This window comes from Crinia signifera, unplaced genomic scaffold (assembly GCF_055691185.1).
Source record: "Crinia signifera unplaced genomic scaffold, ASM5569118v1 HAP2_SCAFFOLD_83, whole genome shotgun sequence".
NCBI classification, from domain to species: Eukaryota; Metazoa; Chordata; class Amphibia; order Anura; family Myobatrachidae; genus Crinia; species Crinia signifera.
Window position 1 is genome coordinate 683,957 of NW_028142741.1, and position 24,822 is coordinate 708,778.

Below are 24,822 nucleotides of genomic sequence, written 5' to 3' on the forward strand. Positions count from 1 at the left end.
GCGCCGCACCCTGCCCATTGAGCCTTAGCGGCATATCAGCACGGCGGGGGCACCTGGAAGAGCTGACCATGCTATAAAAAGCAGCTATTCCAGGTTCTGCTCTGAGGAGTAGGGGAGCGTGGTAACCGCACATGCGCATTGGTGACAGCACCCCCCCCCCCCCCCTTCCCTTCCCCTCAGTGGTATCCCTGCAGCATGCACTGTATTATTGCCTGGCTAACACAAGCCCAGGCTGATGCTGGAAATTAACTGTCCAGCATTACACTTAGTGTATTTATAAATGTTCTGCCCCACACGTGCTGCTGGTTATTACCCCTCTTCACCTATGTATGAGGGTATCAGTGCAGGTGGGTGGTGGTACCCTAATGTATGTGGGTGTCAGTCAAGGTGGGTGGTGGTATCCCAGTGTATTGTGGTGCCAGCGCAGATCTCTTAGCATACTGCAGTCTGGAGGCTGGCTGAGGATGCTGCACGTAGGCAGATATTACCTGTGGCACTTGCCTGTCCCACCCCACCCACGACACGCGAGGTAGGAGGCACCTGGAAGAGCTGACTGATGCTGATCGCATCTGCTGAGAGCTGTTCCTGCTCGGTGGTCAGTACCCTGGGGTGGTGTGGTTAGAGTTAGGATGCGGGAGGGGGGTATGTGGTCAGAGTTAGGATGCAGGAGGGGGTGGTCAGAGTTAGGCTGGTGGTGTATGGTCAAAGATAGGCGGGGAGGGTGTATGGTCAGAGATAGGAGGGGAGGGTGTGGGGTGTATGGTCAGAGTTAGGCTAGGGGTGTATGGTCAGAGTTAGGCTGAGGGGTGTATGGTCATAGTTAGGCTATGGGGGGTGTATGGTCATAGTTAGTTTAGGGGGTGAGGATCATAGTTAGGGTGGGGGGGGGGGTGTATGGTCAGCGTTAGGATGAGGGGAGTAGTATAAGAGTTACCCTGAAGGGTGGGGTAGTGGAATACTAGCTTTACCCTTCCTGAAGGAGGCTTCTTTTGGGGGACTTTCCGGACTCAATAAATAGACTGCAGCTCTGCATCCCTCCAATGGGGACATCTGGTTCCAGGATACCTGTCAGCTCTTTGCAGCTGGAACCCTCTCCTCCCCCTTCCACTGCAGTGCTTTCCTTCAGCCCAGCGGCCTGCTTCTCCTCCTGACTTAAAGACATGGCAAGAGAGCAGCTCAGCAGACGCGCGCACAGTAAAGCACAGCGGGAGGGCTGGTGCGCATGCGCGGCCGCACGCAGCTCCTACCCTCCTATTAACTTCTGCCAGTGCTGATGATGGCCACGGCCATATTTATTTTGAGCATAGTGCTGCGGCCGCTAACCACGGAGATAGCTGTCGCGCGGCCCAGCCAGGGGTGGCAGCGGCCGATTCATGTCTTTTATGGGCCGGCCCACCGGGAAATGGCCCAGTTGGTACTTGTTTCCTAGAAGGGCGCCCACGATTTTGATCTTAGGCATCGCAAGGAAAAAAATCGCGTCGGTAGCATCGCATGCTGACAAAAATCGCATGCGATGCGACCGACGCGATTACCGCGATTTTACATAGGGAAAAATTTTAAATGGCCCACAGACCCCAAATACCCACCCTGAAGTGTGAAATGCCCCCCCCCCCCAATTGTTAACGCCACCCCACGATCAACGTCAACCCGAAGCGTGCCCACGAAGGGCGGCGGTACGCGTCCTCCAACCTTTTCATACCCCCACTATCCATGTCGGCATGGAGTTGAGAATAGAAAGTGTGGCGAGCGCAGCGAGCCACCGAGCCCGAAGCGTGGCGAGCGCAGCGAGCCCCGCGAGGGGACACGGATTACTTAACATGTATTCCGCGTCTGCTCGCCAATTGGGGGGGGGGGCATTTAACATTGTTCCCTATGTGAAATCGGGTCAATTGGGACATTTAACATTGTTCCCTATGTGAAATCGGGTCAATTGGGACATTTAACATTGTTCCCTATGTAAAATCGCGGTAATCGCGTCGGTCGCATCGCATGTCATTATAATGGCATGCGATGTACATGCGATGCCCGCGATGGGCGCCCTTCTAGGAAACAAGTACCGCCCAGTTTCCCGCCAGGGCCAATCCGCCCCTGCTAGACATATATATTGTATTATAGATAAAGAGCTTCCTAATACCGACCTCTGATTACCATCACTCATGATGCCTAATAAAGTGCACTCAAATACTGTGACGCATGATACGTTGCTAAGAAACAATGAAGGTACAGTATCCTAAACACACATACCAGTAGAACTGGAAATTAATGACAATGGAAAACAAAAAGTTGAGGCAAAGGTTTCTAAAGGCCCATACACACTAGAAGATTTTCATTTCAAAAGACTTTGCCAAAATCTTTGATAGATATATCTTTCACCAAAGTAGTGTGTACACACTGAGCTATTTTCCCCAAAGAGCAAGAGATTTTCAGTAGGCGAAAGACTTTGCTGAAAATCTTTCATATAAAAGGCTATTAATATAATGGGTGGGGTTTGAATTCCAAGGGTGGGAGCAGGGGCCATATTATTCTGTGAATTTCTGTTATTAGGGCCTGATTCAAAAGTGATCGCTGGGTTGCATATATTCGGAGGCGAGCAATCAGGTAAAAGCCGCCCCACAACACCCCACAAGGATCCGAAATTTCACCCATGTGAACGGCAGCAATTTTATTTGCAGCCGAGCAAGTAGGGAGAAACCAGTCACCATTGAATATTTTTCCCCTTATCGCAGTGCCATGGATGCCGCTGGCAACTTCCAATGGCCAGGGAATGCCTGCACTTTCTGGTGAACTCCCAGAATATGGCAGTGGCACCCTCCAAAATGGCCACTGCTGTCAATCAGACAGCAAACGGGCAGCAATCGATCACAGGCGTTCCGTGCCTGTGATCACAAAAAGGGCTTGGTCCACGCGTGCGCATGCGACAACAATGTATGCGTTACTACCATAATATACATTGGTGAGGCAGTGGCGGGGGTAACGCATACACTGCTGGCCTGCGCCTGCAATGTATGCATTATTTACCGCCGCCACTGCCAACGCATACATTGCAGTGGTGCTGATTCGTATATACAGTATATATTGTGCTATTGTGAACATCTTGGTGGCAGTGGTGCAAAAAAAAAAAAAAAATATATATATATATATATATATATATATATATATATATATATACATACACAGAGACTCCCCTAAGGGAAAACAGCACTCACCAGACTTCACATAGTAAGGTCACCAGGGTATGGATGTCCCTTGTTTAATCAGGTCCCTGTTACCCTACCTACACTGTTGTTTTCGCTGCTTTGGATTAACACTGCCTTGAGAATGGTCCAGTAGGACCGAAACGTCGGCAGGCTCCATTCCTTTACCTGATTAAACACGGGACATCCATACCCTGGTGACCTTACTGTATGAAGTCTGGTGAGTGCTGTTTTCCCTTAGGGGAGTCTCTGTATCTACATAGCACTGTTGTTGAACACTGCTATTTATACGGCACCCCAGCGGCTACCTAGACACAAGGGTGAGAGTGCAGGTCTTGTTTGTATATATATATATATATACAAACACATACATACATACATACTATATATATATATATATATATATATATATATATATATATATATATATATATATATATATATATATATAAAATAGACATACAGTAGTGGGCTGACATGCTTTTATTAATAGTTTGCCAGCAGGTGCTGGCGCTGCAGCTGCTGTGGACCAGGGGGAGCTGGAGGAGGACCTGTGAGTGCTGCTGCGGGCGGCAATGTATCTTTTCTCTCCCCCTGCTCCTTATTGTCACACCACACTGAGCAGTGGGAGGCAGCGGGCGTCGGTAAAACGTATGCTCCATGAGGAGCAGGGGAAGGGAGCCAGGTCCGTGAGTCTCAGTGACGCGTGTGGAGAAGGGGGAGGGAGCTGGGCAGTGGCGGTAGAATGCTCCATAGTGAGCAGGGCGGGGGAGCAGGGGGAGGCAGCGGGGCGGTCCGGGCTGAAAGTTGTTAATCTTTCAGCCCGGCCGTGCGTACACACAAAGCGATGATGGATGGAAACCATCCATCATAGCTAGACATGCTGGTAAAACCAGCCGATGTGGGACCTCGTTAGCGATGATGCGGGATCACGCATCATCGCTAACCTATCATCTGTGGGCCATACACACTAGGCCTTTTTGAGCGATTTTCAGATGAAAATCGCCAAGTGTGTATGGGCCTTAAGAAGCAGTTGTTTGACAAGCCAGGTAAAGGGATGCTAAGGTTAATATTAATACAGTATATATTTTTATTAAGTTTAAAGTAAATTAAGTGCAGCGCTCTGCCCCTTGGTGTCAGGTGTAGGTAGTGTAAATGATAAGCAGGTGTAAGTGTCCAAAAAAGCTTTTACTATAAATGGTGCAAATACATAAATACAAAGATTTAACAGTGCACTGGTGCTGTATAGTTCAGAGAATACATACATACAGTCCAATTTCAATGTGGACAGTGGACAATAGTAATAAGGACAAGGGTTGCACGTCAGGTATGTGTCCTGCGTGATGGGGTGCTGGTTGGGTTTTCTGGTTAGGGGGTTCCAAAAGCAGGGTAGGCTGGGTGTGGGGTCAAGGCTAAGAGTTGTAAGTGACCGGCGGGTACAGGTGCGGCGTCCCACTTGCCTGTATTGATGAACAGTCCTGTGGTGGCGTTCAGGGTCCGAATTGCAGCTTGGATGGTGTTAAGAGTTGGTTAGCGCGTCCTGGGCGGCGGTCTTTGGGTGTTGGACAGAGGTGGGCAGTCGCCATGTGTGCGGGGCTGCCCAGGGTCGGGGTACGTGGTTACCAGGATCTGGGCACTCCATGTGCGTCCTTCTCTTGCCGGCTCGACTGGTCGGGTGTTCGGCTGTTCGCCGTCCACCTTCTCAGTCAGAGTCCGTGGTCGGTGACGTGGAGTGTCTGACAGAGGTCACGAGCGGGGGTTGGCTGGTGTGCGTCCCCCCGTTGTGAGTCCTTGCTGATGGATCCCGGTTACTCACCTCTTCCCCTCCCCAGCATGATCTTGTTCCCTCTTCACAGGTGTCGGTCTCTCCTCTCTGTGAAGAGGGAACAAGATTATGCTGGTGCACCTTTGGAGGGCACCGGGCAATATATATATATATTCCTGTGAATGTCGTAAATTGTAATATATACATATGCATTAAACTGCACCAGCACTTTTCTTAATAAGTTTGGAGCCTTATGTGTGCCGCCTACTGTCCTGCAACTGTATAGAAAGGACTCACCCCTAAGGAGGTAACCCAGATTTGGGACACCGGAGTGCCGGGGAAGATATTGTGTGTGCGTGTGTGTATTTGTATGTATGTATATATGTGTATCTATATATAAGTGACTTGAAAACAGTTAATAAACTGAAACCTCGTCAGATGGAGTAGTCATCTCCTTTATTTGACCTGTTTTGTTAGTCTAAGTGCTGCACCTCTACCTTGGCTATATATATTATATATGCCATTTGGCTGGAGGGAGTGAGCATATATATCACCCGATGCTCTCAGTGCTGAAGATACATGGTTGGCACTGCAGCCCAAAGTCTGCAGCCGCTGCTGTAAGGTAAGTATATTTGCAGCTTCTATATCTGTGCCAGGCCCTTGCATATGCCAACCTCTTTGCCATTTTCCACCCTATACTAAACCCTTTGCATTTTTCCTATGCCAGTCCCGTGCCTTTTCTAGGCATGAATAATTAGTTGAAAGTATTTACACAAATAGAGACACACCCATGAGCAGACCACCCAACCAGAACACTGGTCACGCCCCCCACATTATTAGGTGATGGCCACAACCCCTATTATTGCGCATAAGGCCCTTGATAATTTTCAGCTCCAGGTCCATTTAGACCTTAATCTGGCACTGGACATAGAAGGGATTTGCAGTTCGGCCATGGGACGGGAGGGTTAGGCTGTAGGAAGGGAGGGTTAGGAATTCCCTGCATTAGGATGCTGGCATCGGTATTCTGACTGCCGGCATCTCCATCACCTGCCATCCATATGTGCTGCATATATAATACTCGGTGATTCATCGCGCCCTGCGGGCGCTCTTCGCACCGTCGTAAGAGGCTGCGCTCCCATAACCTGTGAAAGTATTGTGTGGGTGTGGGTTGGGTGCAAGGGTGCTATGAGTGGAGGTACTGTAGCTGTTTGGGGGTGGTGTGGGTGGGGGAGTGGCCGGGTATGCTGCTGGGGGTTTGAGGAGGTGGTAGGGACACTGGTGGGAGAGGGGGGGCGTGCAGATGTGGGCAAATATGCAAAGGGCCATACACAGTTGGTGACTGAGTTGAAAGCGGCTGAAAACAGCTATTTTGAGCGGCTTTCGGCTGAAATCGTTGAGCGGTGATACGCGCTCCCGCATCAATGCTGGGAAAGTCGTTCATCTGCTGGTATTACCAGTAGAAGAGCGGCTTTCAGGATGGCTTTGCATAGCGCTGCGCTATGCAAAGGTGTACTTTACCCGCTGTGTGTACCGGGCAGGGGGAAAGGCGATTAGTGTGTATTTCCCCAGTGATGAAAACAATCACCGCTGTCTATACACGCTGGGCAAAGTCACCCAGTGTGTATGGACCTACACACATATATATATATATATATATATATGTTGGGGAGGGGGGTGGGGGGTTTGCGTGTGGGAATGCTACTGCCTGTAGACCGGGATGGGGGGGACTGAGGACACTGGAGGGAGGGATATTGGGGTTCCACTGGCGGGAGGGAAATGGGGGGTGTGTGGATGCTGCTGTAAAATTGGGGGTGGTGTGGGCAGGGGTACCGGTGGGAGTTGGGGTGGGGGGTGGTGAGCGGGGGGAGGTTTGGGGGGTACATCATCCTCCAATATCTGATACATAAAAATCGGTTTAAATTGGAGGGGAGGGGCCTTGGTCACGGGTAAAGGGGGTGTGGCCATATAAACAGCTGGCAAGCCAAGATAAGAGTACCCCTGGCAATGGCCCCCATCCCTAATGCAGGCCCCCTAGGGGGTAAATTGGCAACAATGCACCTTAAATTGGCAACGGTGCACTGCCGGGCCAAGCATAGGAGCCCATGCCGGTTGGGAGAGCAGACAGCGGGTGGGTTTCTGCCAAGTGATTGGGGATGGGGGGGGGGCCCGGATGCTGGCGTGAGCTTGCGGGCGGGGATGCTGCCTGCAGATCTCAGGGGGGACGGCATGTGCGGAGACTGGTGGGAGAAGGCGGGGATGCTGGCGGGATAGAGGTGTGGGCGGCAGGCGCTAACCATCTGGGGGGGGTTTGCAGGCAGCCGCTGCCACTACCAGCATGGTGGGGATGTAGAGGTGCGGGTGGCAGGCATTTGCTGCAGCTAACCATCTGGGTGGGGGTTTGCAGGCGGCTGCTGCCACTTAGCAGCTTGGGGGGGGGAAGGGTAGAGGTCCACATACCTGCCAACAGTCCGTGATTCCTGTAGGAAAGTCCTGGGTTGTTGGGGACATTCCCGTGTGCCTCTTGCTGACGTCAGTGTTCTGGGGGGGGGAGGGGGGTGTTGCTGCTGCAAGCAGGGCTGGGCATGGCTAGAGGCTCACAGAGCCTCTGTGCTATTTCCCCACAGTGGTAGAAAGGTGCGTGGCCTCGCTGGAAGATGCGATCATAGGCCACGTCCCTATCCAGTAAGCCACGCCCCCAAAAGTCACCCGCCGGGGAAGGGGGGGGGGGGGGGCAGACACACACACTGCACACACTGGAGGCAGTGGGGACAGGGGGAGGGCAGACACACGCTGGAGGCAGCGGGGACGGGGAAGGAAAGACGCTGGTGGCAGCAGGGACAGGGGGAGACACCCTGCAGGCAGTGGGTACATGGGGGAGAGACACGATGGAGGCAGCGGGGACAGGGGGGAGAGACACGCTGCAGGCTGGTTCTGTGTCACTCTGTGAGTGTGTGTGGGTGGGGTCAGAGGCGCTGATAGGCTATTAGCCTATGACTCCGCCCAGCATTATGGACACACTCACTGATGAGTGACAGATCTGGCCAAATATTTAAGTGATGTCTTCATTGCACAGTGAGCAGGAAGAGAAGAAGGGGAAAGGGAGATGTGGAAAGGCTGCTGTCTGCACCCAACAGTAAGCCTGCAAACAACACATGCTGGGCAGTGCACTTGACTGCAGCACAACCCCCCTCCCCACCAACATTCCTGCTAAGCCCCGCCCCCTCATGGGTCACTAAGTCCCACCCCCACACGGAGCCCCTTCTGTAGCTAGATGCAGGACACAGAAATGAGACCCTGACAGCTGGGAGGCAGAGGATCCTTCCCGGCTGTCAGGTGTATGTACATGGTGCAGCAGCGGCCCTGATGCTGCATACCTGCTGCAATGGTGCAGGGGGGGGGGGGGCACATGGCACCCAGGCCAGCCCATCACTGCCTCCAGTCTCTGTAAATAAAATTTTTGGGGGCACCCCCTCCCCTTACAGTACCTTCCCCATACATGTGCAGGGCGGCAGTGGGTCGGTGCGGGGCGGCGGTGGGGTTGCGTTAGAAGCCCATAGGCTTCTATGGGACATCGCCACATTTTTCTGGCGAAGCTCCCGCCGCGGTAACCCGGCGGGGGATGCTTAGTGCATCCCAAAATGCGGTAAAACCCCCAATAATGGGGTTTTTACCGCATTTTTTAGCTTAGGGAATCGACCCCACTGACACATGAATGCTGATACACAGACAGACATTAACACAATCACGCTAACACTGACATTGACAGATGCCAACACGTGGACGCACAGACATTGACATGGAGAGTTGGACATGGATACACTGACCTACCCTACTTACTGTACATAACCTTGAATACATTTACCTTAATTACAGAAGCAGGGACCCGATCTCTACGAGAGCGCCCTGATTATGTTTACTTGCTCACTTGCACAGCAGGCATGTATACATTTCAGCTAGATGCTGCAGCTAATGTTTTTGTGTGCCCATCTGAACTTAGGGGCACCACTGAGCTTCAGGAAAGGGCCACGCATACCACTTATGCTTTCCTGTTGCTGGGCCTGGAACTCAGCCTGCTGTGTGAGAAGGGTTCCACATGCCATTTGCAGTTTGGACCGCACACTCTACAGGTACCCGCACTGAGGATGCAGTGGCGTGAAGACCGATGTGCAGGGAGAGGGGAGCTGCTGGATGTTCGCAATAAGTGGGAGGCAGTGCGGACTTCCCGAAAAGTGCCAGAAGTAGGGATGGCCATCGGTGCCTTTGCCATCTATGGTTGTCATTGATGGCAAATGTGCAGGAGACCATCAATAGTGTAAAACTATGCAATGGGTGACCATCGATAGTTTTACATATCGATGGTCATCTATTGTAGGGCAATCAAAACACGTGGGCGGGGCTTCGCGGGTGTGGGGGGCGGGGCTATGCTACGAGCCCCGGCACTTTGAAAAAAAAATCGGGTTTGCTGTGCCATCGATGTAGGGAAACCATCTGGTTGTACCCCATCGATGGCAAATGTATTCGACATCGGCCATAATTCATCGATAATTTAGAATAATCGATGGTCGATGGCAATCCCTAGCCAGGAGACGGAGGAGGGAGTGTCCACCACATTCCTCCTCTCACCTCCTAGTCCTCCGAGCACAACCGCCTGTAGCTGCCGCGGCTGTGTTTGTCGGGACTCCACCTCCTCCCTCCCTGTAGCCACTCACGGAGCCAGCCACAGGCTGCGCTGAACCTGCACATATTTCTGTATAACTGAGTGGCCGCAGGAATATGTTACCCCCCCCCCCCCAGAGCCCCCCACCAACTTAATTCGAATCTGGTTGGCCTGGGTCCTCCAGCCGGCCCAGTGAAGGGTCTCTGCGATGCTAGCTGCTAGATCTTTGTGTCCCTGTCCCAGACGCTACCACTGTGAAGGGTCTCCGCGCCCTCGCTGACAGCTGCTGGGTTTTCCACAGTTGAAGGGGGCCACAGGGCGGCCAGCATGGCCCTGTATTAAAAAGATAACGTAAAAAAAATTAGAAGAGTAAAGGGATCGTTCAGATTGTGCTGGGGATGTCAGGTGATGCCAACCACCTGACAAAACAATCACTGACAATCAAATGTCAATCTGGAATTAAACAGCCGCTCATGTTGCTGATTGGTGGAGAGGTCCACCAATCAGAGGGAGCTGATGGAGACAATAGAAATGACGTCACAGACAGCAGCATAGAATCAATGCATCATCGAAGTAGTGCGTCATAGAAGCAGCTGTAACGTTACTCAGAAGCCAGCAGACGGGTGAGGAGGATGGTGCAGAGTGGCTGATGATGAGGAGCAGGGATGGCTGAGCAGGGACTAGGCAAGGAGAAGGAGTGGCGAGTGGACGTCCAGTGAGGACGGAGGAGCTGATTAGAGGTGTCAGGTTGGTGTGCTGTGCAGGGCAAGGAGGAGGAACTGTGAGGAGAAGCCAGCGAGTGATGGGAAGAGCAGATTGGTCAGTGAGGGTAAACAAACATTGTCAAAGAGATGCACTAAAGCAGAAATATGGTAAAAAAAAAAAACGTTTCAGGGGTTTAACCATATTCCTGTATGCACTAAAGCTGCATGTCGGGCAGTGGCGTAACTATAAATTTTGCTCCCCCCTGCCAAAAAGTTTGTGGCGCCCCCCCCCCCCCCTTCCCCCTCCACACTCCCATGGCATTTTATACATACATACATATATTTATATATATGTGTGTGTGTATATATATATATATATATATATATATATATATATATATATAAACAGTGCCAGTCAGGGACAACAGAGAACAAACCCAGCTCGCTCCAATATATATTATAATAACAAGTAGTGAGTGACTGGCGGCGGGCTGTGCTCACTGCTCCCTCTCTACTGGCTTCCCGGCTCCTCTTCAGCATGTTTCAGTCTCTCCTGCATGTGACGTGATGATGTCACACGCATTACGGAGAACCCGGAGGGAGGCAAAGAGACCCGTAGTAGTGTTCACTCTTAGGGCAGGGTGCTGACCACTGTGCACGGCACATTTTTCAATTGGGAGGGCACAACAACAAAACAAATCATATATAAAAAAATTACACACACGTAATGCCCATTACACATGATGGCACACACACCGTAATGCCCATTAGACATGATTGCACACACTGTAATGCCCAATACACACAATGGCTCACACCTTAATGCCCATTACACATGATGATAAAAGCCTCTTATTTACATGATCGCTGCCAGGGGTTTCTTACTTGATGCCAAGGAGGTTTCATGCTCGTTGCCAAGTGGTATTATATGCTCATTGTCAGGGCCATATTAAGCCTTCAGGGAGCCTGGGGTACTTAAGCCAGAGGGGCCTTAACCTCTTATTAGCTCGGTCAGTTAGTCAGTCGCTCAGTCAAAAAGATAAAGGTATGAGGTTACTACATGTTCTGAACAAGATAATTTTAAGACACAAACATGTGTTATGCTGTGTACACACAGGGGAGATATATTGCTAGCAATATATTGCTTGCAATATATTGCTGAGTAATATATTGCTCGGTGTCCAGTTTTTCAGAGGGACCAGCAATTTCCCTGAAAATTGCTAGCAATTTTTGACTAGATTTTTTTTACCCTCTATTTAAATTCATTTATGATTGACATGGGTTGTGGGAAGTCTGTATATGGTGTACTTGTGGAGTATCACGGCTCCCACGATGGCCATCGTATGCTAAAAAAATCACATCGCAAATACATCCAAATGCATTGAAATGTGTAGGAAACATGTGAAATGCCCCCAAATGTCATTTTTCATAGTGTACCACCCCCACTATCAACCCGAAGCATGGCGAGCCCCGCGAGGGGACGCGGATACCTTCACAGGTGTCCGCATCCCCTCGCGGGCTTCACAGGTGTCCGCGTCCCCTCGCATGGCTCGCTGCGCTCGCCACGCTTCGTGTTGACGTTGATAGTGGGGGTGGTACACTATGAAAAATGACATTTGGGGGCATTTCACATGTTTCCTACACATTTCAATGCATTTGGATGCATTTCAGTGCAAAATTGGGTGCAATCGCATCGCATGCGATTTGTTTGTATGCGATGCGATCGCATGCGGTTTTTCCATAAATCGGCTAAAATCGCATCCCATCTCATGCCACTACATTTGGCATGTGATGGCATGCGATGGGAGCCGTGATAATCCACAAGTACCTACAGATGTAGCAGGGGTCATCTTTGTAGGGGCAGGATAATCTAGCGGCAGCAGCCGCTAGGGCCCCGCTCCCACCAGGGGTGTGGGGGCACAAGATGGCCGTGTGGCCCCTGCCACCGGTCCCCACTGCCCCAAACCCCCCCCCCCCCCCACCCAAAAAAAAATTCATTTATTCATTTTATTCATTTATTTATTTATTCATTTTTAATCTGGTCACATACTATTGGTGTGGGGCAGCATGGTAATGCTCATGCTGCCCACCGATGGTGCAAATCACCATCGATGGGCAGCATGAACATAATCATGCTGCCCGACACCAATGCCCCCTTCATTTTAAATCTGCTCAGATACTATTGGTGTGGGGCAGCATGGTAATGCTCATGCTGCCCACCGATGGTGGAAATCACCATCGATGGGCAGCATGAACATAATCATGCTGCCCGACACCAATGCCCCCTTCATTTTAAATCTGCTCAGATACTATTGGTGTGGGGCAGCATGGTAATGCTCATGCTGCCCACCGATGGTGCAAATCACCATCGATGGGCAGCATGAACATAATCATGCTGCCCGACACCAATGCCCTCTACTACAGCCTATGCACTTACTGGATAGTGCGGCTGTGTAGTAGTGGGCTTCATTATCGGAGCTGCTGCTGTGTGCGGCGCGCTGGAAGACCGGAGCAAGAAGCAGGGGCTTGCTCCGTGTCTCCGTGTGAGGCGGTGAGTGACAAGGCGGGTACCCGGGCCGGAATGTCACGCTGTGACAGGACAGGTGGGCGGGTACCCGGGCGGCGCAGGAGGCTAGTGTCGCTGGTCGCTGGTACAGTGCTTTGTGCACCAGCGACCTGCAATTTTGTGCAGAATCTGAGGAGCAAGCTCCTGCGACCAGCGACCATGAAGCGCTGGCCGCGGGAGCGCGCTCCCAGCCATTTATCGCTGGCTGCACATTAAATTACTGGCAATATGGTCACTGAGCGACCATTTTGCCAGCGATTTAATGCATAATTGCAGCCGTGTGTACGCACCTTATATCTCTATATTACAACTATATTGAGTGTGGGTAAATAAAGAATGAAAAATAAAATCCCATAACAAATAAGAAATAGTAAACTTGAAAACATAGTAGGAGAATATCTCAGTCACCTTACACTTATATTATCTAGTACTCTCCCAAAAGAAATCATGTAAAACAGTTCACAGTATTCTCTGCATCACTGCATGAGTTAATATAGTAAGGACAGGATGCAAACCATATACCGGACAAAGCAATGACCCACACAATAAATATATACCATATACACATAAGACAGGCCCCTGCCCCTCCCGAACTGTAAAGAATGCAGTTAAAAATGCCAGTAATGGGGTGCGGTGTCCAAAATATTGGCGACAGAATCCTAAACGGAGGCCACAACACCAACATTAGAATCCCCATTGTAAATATGTTGGGTGTTGTAACATTAGGCCTGGAAGAGTTAGGGCTGGTTAGGTTTTGGCCCTAGGGTTAGGGTGCGATTGGAGTAAGGTTAGGGTTAGGCTGCGAGTAGGGAGGGTTAGGTGCTATAAAGGGGGGTTAGGCACTAAGTGGGGTTAGGTACTAAGTGGGGAGGGCTAGGTTGTGAAGGGGGGATGAGTCAGGGTTAGGCATTAGGTAGGATGACATACAGTGTAGGAGGGTTGGGGGAGAGGGTTAGTATAATTACCCAGTCCCTCCAAGGCTTCCGTTTAGCGGGATGCTGCTGCTGTCTACTGAACACTAGCACTCCGCCCACTGATCCCAACTGTAGCAGTGTAGTAAGTGATTGTTGAGGATAACGCAACACACACACACATTTATACCATACCCACATGGGCACCCTCTACCACCATACACACACACACAGGCACCCCTCTCCCATATCATACACACACAGGCTACCCCCCTCCCACCATACTCATACATACAAACACACAGGCACCCCCTCCCATCATAAACACACACAAGCACCCCCTCCCTCTACACACACACACAGGCACCCCCTTCCCACCCCCTCCCCCCCACACACAGAGGGACCCCCTTTCCCACCACACACACAGGCACCCCATTCCCACCATACACACAAATAATCTCCCCTCCCTGCAGTCACAGCTTACCGGGTTTCTGAAGTTCTGAAATCAGCCATGCATATGAGCACAGAAAAGACAGGAGACACAGCCTGGAGAGGACGCTGTGGGACACAAGAGGGCAAGATGGGATCATGGGAGGCAGGAGAGGCGAGGCCAGTCTGTAAAGAAGTGCAACTAATACCCCTTTTACACCAAAAACCCTGGTCGGACCCTGGTCTTTGAATGCTGGAGTATCCAGGGTCTGACCCTGCTTTATACCCCATTTACACAGCACTTTGACCTGGGTCGGACCTGGGTCTGCACCATTTACACTGAACCTGGGTCAGCCCTGCCTTAAATAATATTTTATATATATATTTATAGAAAAATATATATATATATATATAGAAATATATATATATATATATATATAAATATATAATATATAGAAATATAATATATATATATATATATATATATATATATAAATATATAATATATAGAAATATAATATATATATATATATATATATATATATCAGGGCTGACCCAGGTTAAGTGTTTTTTTTTTGTTTTTTTTAAGGTGCTGGGGGTGCCGGAGGGTACCTGTCCTGCCTGCTGTGCTTGGTGTACCTGGGGGTACCGGGGTGCTGGGGGGTGCAAAAGGTACCTGTCCTGTCTGCGGTCGGATCTCAGCGGAGAAGATGATGTGCGCCGTTGCTGTACCACCCCCCCCCCCCCCCTCCCCGGCAGACGGTCCCTGCGGCGTGCGGCGTATGGAGTGTCAGTGGCGGGGGTCCCTCTGGCGCATGGGAACTAGTACTAGTTCCTATGCGCTGGAGGGACCGCCGATACTGACACTCCATACGCCGCAGGGACCGGCTGCCGGATGCGGGGGGGGGGGGGGGTGATACAGCAGCGGCGCACATCATCTTCTCCGCTGAGATCCGACCGCAGGCAGGACAGGTACCCCCAGCACCCCCGTACCCCCAGCACAGCAGGCTGACAGGTACCCCCCTCTCCTCAGCAGCCGCAGGGACCCCCCTCCTCCCGCAGCAGCTGGGAACATCTTCCCCAGCGCTGCACGCTGTGGACCCGCTGCGGGTGCCTGCACCCGCAGCGGGACCATTTACACCGACATTTACACGGGTCCTATCCGTGTTCTACCCAGGTCAGGACCTGGGTAGAGGACCCGTGTAAATGGAAACGGATACCCCCCATTTACACCGCCGCGGATCCGGGTCTGACCCGCCGCTGACCCGGATTTTTCGGCGGTGTAAAAGGGGTATTATTGGTGGCTGGTCCCAGGGGAGGGGCCAGCCACTGTACAGCACAGCACTACTGGGAAAGGAGCTGCTGCTGGGTCTCTGGTGGATAATGCTGGTCTGGACACTGACAGTAGCAGTAGCAGCTGTTACGTGGCAGTGATCCTGCCTGGAACCTGCAAACTCTGCCCAGCGCTGCACAGGCAGAAGTAGCCCTCCCCCTGCTGTCTATAGAATGGAAGAAGGAAGCTGGGAGCCCTGCCTGTCAGGAGCAGAGCTCCGATCGTGCTGTAAGGAGAGCAGGGTACATAACCCCTAACCTACCCCCTACCTACCACCACCTCCCTCCCCTGCCCCTCCCCCCCCCCCCCCTCTTCCCGGAAGGAAAACCCAGTCAGCCCTACCTGTCTGTGTGGGGAAGAGCCGACTGACAGCTGCTGCTAGCAGAGAGCTCAGCGGCATGTCAGTGCGGTGGGGGGCGTGCTACAGATGCTGCTCTCACTCTCAGGACTTCAGCATTGTGACAGCGCAGCGGGGGTCGGGCTATAGGTATATCAGCAGCTGATACCATGCTCTCAGCAGAGAGAGAGGAGTTCACAGTGCAGTGTCAGCTCAGCCAGCGGCGCCCACCACATACCCCGCTGGTGCTGCTCCTCCAAGCCACCGCGGGGTCTGCCACATGCTAGCTACGCCCCTGACGTCGGGGCTTTGTTGCAGAAGGTAAGGCCATTTATAGCTAGTAATGTGGACCAGGAGCCGATACTCTCTCCCACACTTCCGCTTAAGAAGTGTACTATAGTGTCTAAGCATGATCCAGTTCATAATTTCAATTAAAAGAAAAGAAGCAGTAAAATATTTTGCTAATCATCATACATTTTTTTTATAATCATAAGAAAAATAGTTCTAAGTTCCCGTACTAATGTCCCTAGTTTGTATATCCATTTAATTTCACATTGGGATAACTGTCAATGTTTTTATACTGACAAGTTGTGTTAATCTGCTGTAATCGATGGCAAAAGTGCAACTGCCCATCTATAGTCTATAACCATTCTATGGATGACCATCGATGTTTTTGCATATCGAAGGTCATCCATTTTCTCTGATTGAGTGGCCTGTGGGCCAATCAAAATGCGGGGCGTGGGGCTTCGTGGGTGTCGGGGGCTGAGCTATGCTCCGTGTCCCAAAACTGTAGGGAAAAAGCAAAAACGAAACTATTTGTTTAAGCTTTACATCGATGGTGGGAAACCATCTGGTTCTCCCCCATCGATGGCAAAACTATTCGACATCGGCCATAAACCATCAATGATTTCTAATCATCGATGGTCATCCCTAGTCTGGTGGGAAAAAAATCTGGTAATGTATGGGAGCATATGTGACTCAATCATTTTTTAAATGCTGGAAAATAATAGTAATTCAGATAAATTGGTTAAAGTAATGTGATTTATCAAATTAAACCCAACAATCATTTTTAGTCATTTTCCAGTGTTTTGGAGCAATTAATGAATTGTAATTTTCTCCTATACATTTCCATATTTTTGTTCCCATCAGACAGAATGGTCAGATAAATCTGTTTGTGTACCCAGCTTTATGGTACTATATGGGTCTTCATACGCTTCCTTATATTGTTTGTGTGTTCCGCTAAGCAGACTTTTAAACATCTACTAATTTTTCCGATGTATATGAGACCACATAGACATTTTTTTTATAATTATTCAAATATTTTTTATGATGATTACCAAAACAATTTACTGCTTTTATTGCTGACATCACATTCACTGACAAATATGAATCTGGATTTAAACAGCCACTATGGTAGCTGATTGGTGGAGTGGCCCATCAATCACAGGGAGCTGATGGTGACATAGAAGTGATGTCACAATCAGACAGCATCATAGAAGCAGCTGCAGCGCATCATAAAAGCAGCTGCAGCTGTAATGTCACTCAGAAGCCAGCAGACAGGTGAGGAGGATGGTGCGGAGTGGCTGATGGGTGGAGAATGATGAGGAGCAGGGATGGATGAGCATGGACTTGCAAGGATAAGGAGTGAGTGGGCAGTGAGGACGGAGGAGCTGATTAGAGGTGATAGATTGGTGTGCAGGGCAAGGAGGAGGAACTGTGAGGAGGAGCCAGCGAGTGATGGGCAGAGCAGATTGGTCAGAGAGGGTAAACAAACATTGTTAAAGAGATGCACTAAAGCAGAAATTTTGTAAAAACCCACGTTTCAGGGTTTTAACCATATTCCTGTATGCACTAAAGCAGCACATTGGGGCTTTGTTGCAGAAGGTAAGGCCATTTGTAGCTAGTAATGTGGACCAGGAGCCGATACTCTCTCCTACAGAGCCGGCCCTAGCCTAAATGATGCCCTAGGCAAGATTTTGGCTGGTGCCTCCTAGCACCGCCACTAGTTTCGCCTCTTACCCTGCTCCCCTTTCCCAGCACCATCAGCCCTTATAATAGCAATCATCATTTTGGTGCTCCTACCCGCAATATTTTAAATAGAAACAGTGCACACATTCGGTGCTCAGCCTAAACAGGGGTGTGTTCTTGCTGGGAAGGGGCATGGCCACACAATACAGGTTGAGTATCCCTTATCCGAAATGCTCGGGACCACGAGCATTCCGGATAAGGGAATATTCCGGTTTTTGGAATATTTTTTTTTTAGCCATACTTACCTGCCCCTGGTGGGTCCCCGATGGTCCCTCGGCCTCCATGGAGTCCTCCGGCGTCCACGGCAGGCCACCAGCACCGTCTCCGGTGTCTCCAGCGGTCCCAGCAGTGCTTTGCGCAAGTTCCCAGGCGTGCCGGTGACGTCACCTGCGCGCGCGCTGGTACCCGCAATTCAAATGATGCCACACAGTAGTGCAACTTTACTCACATTATATCATGCGATGGTGTCCCTTATTCACGTTACATCACACAATAGTACCACTTTACCTTATATACATTACTCCTCACATTATTCACATTATACCCTTAGAAAAAAATCCTGAGAAAATATTGTATTTTAAGCACCTCCATGGCCACACTGCAACCTAGCACAAAGCAGTGTGTGCTGGGCAGAGGAGAGGAGCTGCAGCTGCTGCTGTCACTTAAGGGGAGGGGGCCCGGGGCCCCCACTGGGCCCTTCTATCAGACTTTGTCCTGGGTAATTTGTACCCCCTACCCCTTTCTCTCGGTACCCCTGATAATACCACAAAGTAATGCCCCTTACATATGACACACATTATTAATGTCCTTATAATCTTAATGCCCCTTACACATTATGCCAACCTTTATTAATGCCCTTCATACACATAATTACACACATAATGCCCCTTACACATATGTTGCACATTATTAATGCCCTTATACACATAATGCCCATTACACATATGTTGCATATTATTAATGAACTTATACACATGCCGCACATTATTAATGCATTTATACATGACACACATAATGCCCCTTACACATATACCGAACACTATTGCACAACCAGCCCACCCGCAGACAGCACTCGCACAGCCGCTAACACTGTGACCTCTGCCTCTGCTTGGATACAGATGTTTCCTCATACATCTTGCCTCAATAGGCCATGCAGCTCCTGGCCAGTTGTGCTAAGGTTGGGTGCCTTTTTTGCTGAAAATTCGTCTTATTTGCATTGTTATGTGACCAGGACACACAAGGAGCTTCCAATGATTAAAATGATATGCGACATGCCTATATTCTGTGTGCGACTGTGGCTGTACCTGCATACGGAATGCTATGTTACAGTGATTTCCATGAATACACTATTTCATATACAGCCTCACTCACACACAGAATGTAGGCATGCTGCATATCATTTTAATCAGCAGAAGCTGCTGATGCCCCTAGGCATTCCAAATGCCCTAGGCAATTGCCTAGTTTGCCTATGCCTAAGGCCGGCTCTGCTGTCAAGGGTATATAAAGTTGGTCTGGGAACACCTCATATCACCCTTTCAGGGAGTTTTAGACTATACTTTATCTCTCTCCACCCTTTTTTTCCCCCAGCCCCCTCCAATCACTACCTCACACAAATTTATACGGGAGATGGAGAAAGCCCAGTGGCCACCGTATATCCTAACCCCACGGGCTCCTAATTGATTTAATCCTACTATTGAAGTAAATCATATTACTGTCCTTAGCTTGGGGTATAGCCAAGTAGCAGGGCAGCGCTACCCCTGCAGCTTCCGCTCCAGGTTTTCTCCCAGCTTCCACCTCTCCTGCAGGAGTAGCAGCCCACCCCCTGTTAAACATGTGGTGCTGGCGTGCCCTTAGAGGAGAGGCTGCAGCACAGTTCATAGATCAATTAGGCGAGTCCCACCAACTGCCATTCCAACCACTGCTGCACAGCTCTGACCAGCACTCACTGGCAGTTGGTGTTGGTCCACAAGTTCAGTGTTGGACTATGCTGCAGCCTCTCCTCTGGAGCCGCCACTGTGTGTGACCCTGTATAATGCCGCCATCAGTTTGAAATTGAAGATGAGTCATCTCCTGCAGCTAGTAGGCGGGACCACAGAGCACTGCTCATTTCTGATTGGTCAACAGTCAGCTCATAGGCTGATTGGCTGTTATTTCCAGAGTTAGCTGTGATTGGTGGAGCTCTGACCTCTCTACCTTTGTGATGTCATAATGGCATTGGAATTTTGAGGAATCTTTAGAGTAGTGAGAGTGGAGGATTGGAGATAGATTGGTCGGATTTGCTGTTGTGGATTTGCGATTGCGTATTTGATTCCTGTACTGATTCGGGTGCAGCGTTTGCTGTCATCTGCTTCTTAGCAGGGGACGTGTCTCCTTGTCACATTACTAGGAGTAGAGGAGCCTAATAGGAGGAAGAATGGGGAGTAAGAGGTAGGTGACATTTCTACAGTGCCCTGTCAGAGATGCCCCCATTAGTCCCAACCAATTCCACTAAGCCCAGCCTATCACGGACATCTTTATGGGGGCATGGTCAGAACTCTGGCCATACCCCTGTCCCTCTGCCTAAGTGAATAGATGCTGTTTACATGCACACATCATCTATTTACTAATACTCTGCTAAGCAGGACAGCAAGTGACAGGTGGTCTCCCAACTGCCATGCTCCCAACTGCCATCCCCCAACACAGTATACTTCTGCCCAGAGGCGGGATGCGGGACAGTCACAAAAAATCATGTCTGTTCCATGCATATCGCCTCAGTTGGGAGGTACAGTATGGGCTGCTGTGTACAGATCGGAATCAGACCCAAAGTTCCCAATGGGCTACAGTTATAAAATTGAGACCTGGCCGGACATCTGTGATCTGCGACATACATATAACAGAAAGCAGTTATAGATATAGGACTGACTATAAGGGACTTTATTTAGTCTTCTGCATGAGTATAACATGGTTTCTGCTGATCTCTGTGTTACAGAAAGAGGCATCAGAGCTGCAACATACATATAACAGAAAACACAGTTATAGACATAGGACCAGTGGTGGCTCGTACCTTCTTGGGGGAGGGGGGATGCCTCTGGCCACAGCAGCACCCCCTCTATTGCCGCCGCCTCTCCTCCCAGGCCCCGCAGAGTTGCCTGCGCCTGTGCTATGATGACAGGCACCAGGACTGGCGCATGCAAAGTACAAACCTCTGTTCTGCGCATGCGGCCAGCTTTTATGGCAGGGGTGGGGAACCTTTTTTGTGCCAGGGGCCATTTGTTTGGGGAAAAAATCCTTCGGGGCATATGTGAAAAATGTCTCTTACAAATTGACCTGCTGCAGCAGTCCCACGCTCTGCGTGGGTCTGCTGCTGCTGAATAGGACTGACAATCTCCGGCTGCTGTTGATTAAGAGGAATCTCGTGAGAACTACGGACCTCTCGCGAAAATTCCCCTGTACTTGACTTCCGGCAAAGAAGCCAGGAGGGTGGGAGGGCCACTCAGACTGGCTACAGGGGCCGCATACGGCCCCCGGGCCTGAGGTTCCCCACCCCGGTTTTATGGGCTGCGTGGCAACAGCCCATAGAAGGGGAATCATGGTCCCAGGGCCTGTATAATACAGATGACAGGCACCGGGACCAGTGTGTGCGCAGTACAGATGTAGGTACTGCACATGCGCAATATTCCCTGGTTTTAGGGGCTTACGCTTGGCAGCCCGTAGAGAGGTGTCCAGCAGGGAGGGAGCATCTCCCAATCGGACTGCCTTGGTGACTGGCAGGTCGGACTTCCAATAGGAAGTCACTGCCAGTCACAGTGAAGCCAGTGCAGTCTCACAGACTGCATCTGGCTTCACTACAGGGTGCAGCCCTATAATAGGACCGACTATAAGTGACTTTATTTAGTCTTCTGCATGAGTATAACATGGTTTCTGCTGATCTCTGTGTTACAGAAAGAGGCATCAGAGCTGCCTTGATGAGAGTTCTGCTCCCATAATAAAGAAGCCATCACTCTCTGAGAATGAGGAGAATGAGGAGCTGAATGCTTTCTATAAGCTGATTGGTAGGTGACTCTGTCAGATATATAGTGTGTTATATAGAGAATAATCCCCCACTATAGCTGTATACACCCTGGCTGGTGTCTGGGGTGGATTTATAAGAGGGAGCGCTGGGCACACACCGAAAATGATGGAAACGGGGGCATGGCGCTAGGCCACACCCCCTACCACAGACCACACCCGACTTCCATGCAGCTCCGCCCCTGTAGTGCCAGCCCTTTGGGAGGTATGGTTCACCATATCTAAGCCAAATTATCCTTGTGGTCTTGCTGTGGGCGAGGGGCCTCACTCCTCCACCACAGCACTCAGCACGAGTTACTATTCCCAATTGTAGTCCACGTGGATCAATGTCATTTTGTACTTTTGCACCTGTCGACTTGTAGCACTGTCGAGCTTTAATCTGTCAACCTAATGCATGTCGACCATATGGTGTTGACCTATTGACAGTTGATGCATCATCCAGATACCGCTGGTGTCGGTGCTGATACGGCTATAAGGGGTTTGAAGGATGGTTTCTGTAAATACTTCCATAGCGCATTAGAGTATAGGGCGTAAAAACAACTAGCAAGGGGCGCTGAAGTGAATAGAAACTCAATATATTTATGTAAAATTTAGATAAAATTTATTGGTACACAAATACAGTTGATTCTGTGCAATTGCACACTAGTGTAAATTATTTAGATCTATTAGCACAACTTACACATATACATTTACTGGATAATGAAAAATCATAAAATATAATGAAAATAACAATCAAAATAAAACTGGAAATAAAATAAACATGAAAAAATGAAAAATAATAAATGGAGACATAAAAAATAAAGGAAGGGAGGGAAAACAATGGACAGACAAATAGGCAACACTGATTTAGCAGCCTATATTAGGCACAATATCTTGTCCATGAATGTGGAAAATTACCCGCGTCCGGGTATAAGAATAAATCCTTAAGCTCGTGAGGCTCAATTAGGGATATCCATAAGTTAAAAGGATTCAAGTGTTACTAGAATATTGAGCATATCCAATTTTAAATGATCAGGGCCAGGCACCCGGTAACTTGTATGACACAGTATAGCAGCAGTGTGTTTTTATATATTACCGGTCCTTTGTGGGGGCTAAGCAGCGTTGGTTTGGTGAAACATCTTCGCTTGAACCTGAGGCACGGAGACCCAATGTGAATGATACGGCTACAGTGTGAGTAGCACCACTGATGTGGGTGTCTCTCCAGCGCGTCTGTCAGCGTGTGGAAGACGTAGCCTTGCTGTATCCCGGCGGCTCCTTGCCGTTTAGTGCACCGGACTCTCGTATCGTAGCAGCACTTCGGGGAGCTCTGCCACTGCTCCACCTGTGCTGAGATGTTACCACACACGGGACCTAGTAGATTTCTATACAGGGGACATAGGGACGGCACTGGGCAGCAGTACCCCACGAATTGACTCCACACATAGGAATCCCCTTTTTCTGCACACAGGCCCGCTCACCCGCAATACCCCTGAGGCCCACCTAAACAAAACAGGTGGCAGCCTGTCAGAGGTGAAGGGAGACCTCCCCATAGAAAACACATGTATTAATTCCCCTGACCATATGGTATACAAAGCTGGACAGCAGCTGCCTGTCACTCAAGGGCCCCCAGAGCCATCTATACCCTCTCTGACACCCGAAAGGCGAGGTGTTCCCCCACAATACTCATGAAGCCCACCTAATTACACAGGTGGCAGCTGACCAGAGGATTCGAGGGGCCTGTTAAACAGGAAGGGGGACCTTCCATGTTTTGACCAGGCTCCACTACCTCTCTGTCAAGGGTATATAAAGTTGGTCTGGGAACACCTCATATCACCCTTTCAGGGAGTTTTAGACTATACTTTATCTCTCTCCACCCTTTTTTTCCCCCAGCCCCCTCCAATCACTACCTCACACAAATTTATACAGGAGCTGGAGAAAGCCCAGTGGCCACCGTATATCCTAACCCCACGGGCTCCTAATTGATTTAATCCTACTATTGAAGTAAATCATATTACTGATCTGCTGCAGACAGAATTTAATAGATGCGTTGATAGAGATATTGATATCCAATGACTTGTGCCTTAAGTGTGAGAGCATCACACTGGTTGAAAGGCAGCATCTATACAAAACTACACATTGTGACTTCTTGATATTTGTATCAGAACAGAGATTTTTATGAATGTATACGCCAGGGGTGGCCAACCCGCGGCTCTCCCCCTGATCATGTGCGGCTCCTGCTCCCACTGGAACGGAAGCCGCAGTGCTGCCCGGCGATGCGGCTATATCTGGAAGGCAGCACTATCAGAGCTGCGTCGCCGCTGTCCTTAGCTTGGGGTATAGCCAAGTAGCAGGGCAGCGCTACCCCTACAGCTTCCGCTCCAGGTTTTCTCCCAGCTTCCACCTCTCCTGCAGGAGTAGCAGCCCACCCCCTGTTAAACATGTGGTGCTGGCGTGCCCTTAGAGGAGAGGCTGCAGCACAGTTCATAGATCAATTAGGCGAGTCCCACCAACTGCCATTCCAACCACTGCTGCACAGCTCTGACCAGCACTCACTGGCAGTTGGTGTTGGTCCACAAGTTCAGTGTTGGACTATGCTGCAGCCTCTCCTCTGGAGCCGCCACTGTGTGTGACCCTGTATAATGCCGCCATCAGTTTGAAATTGAAGATGAGTCATCTCCTGCAGCTAGTAGGCGGGACCACAGAGCACTGCTCATTTCTGATTGGTCAACAGTCAGCTCATAGGCTGATTGGCTGTTATTTCCAGAGTTAGCTGTGATTGGTGGAGCTCTGACCTCTCTACCTTTGTGATGTCATAATGGCATTGGAATTTTGAGGAATCTTTAGAGTAGTGAGAGTGGAGGATTGGAGATAG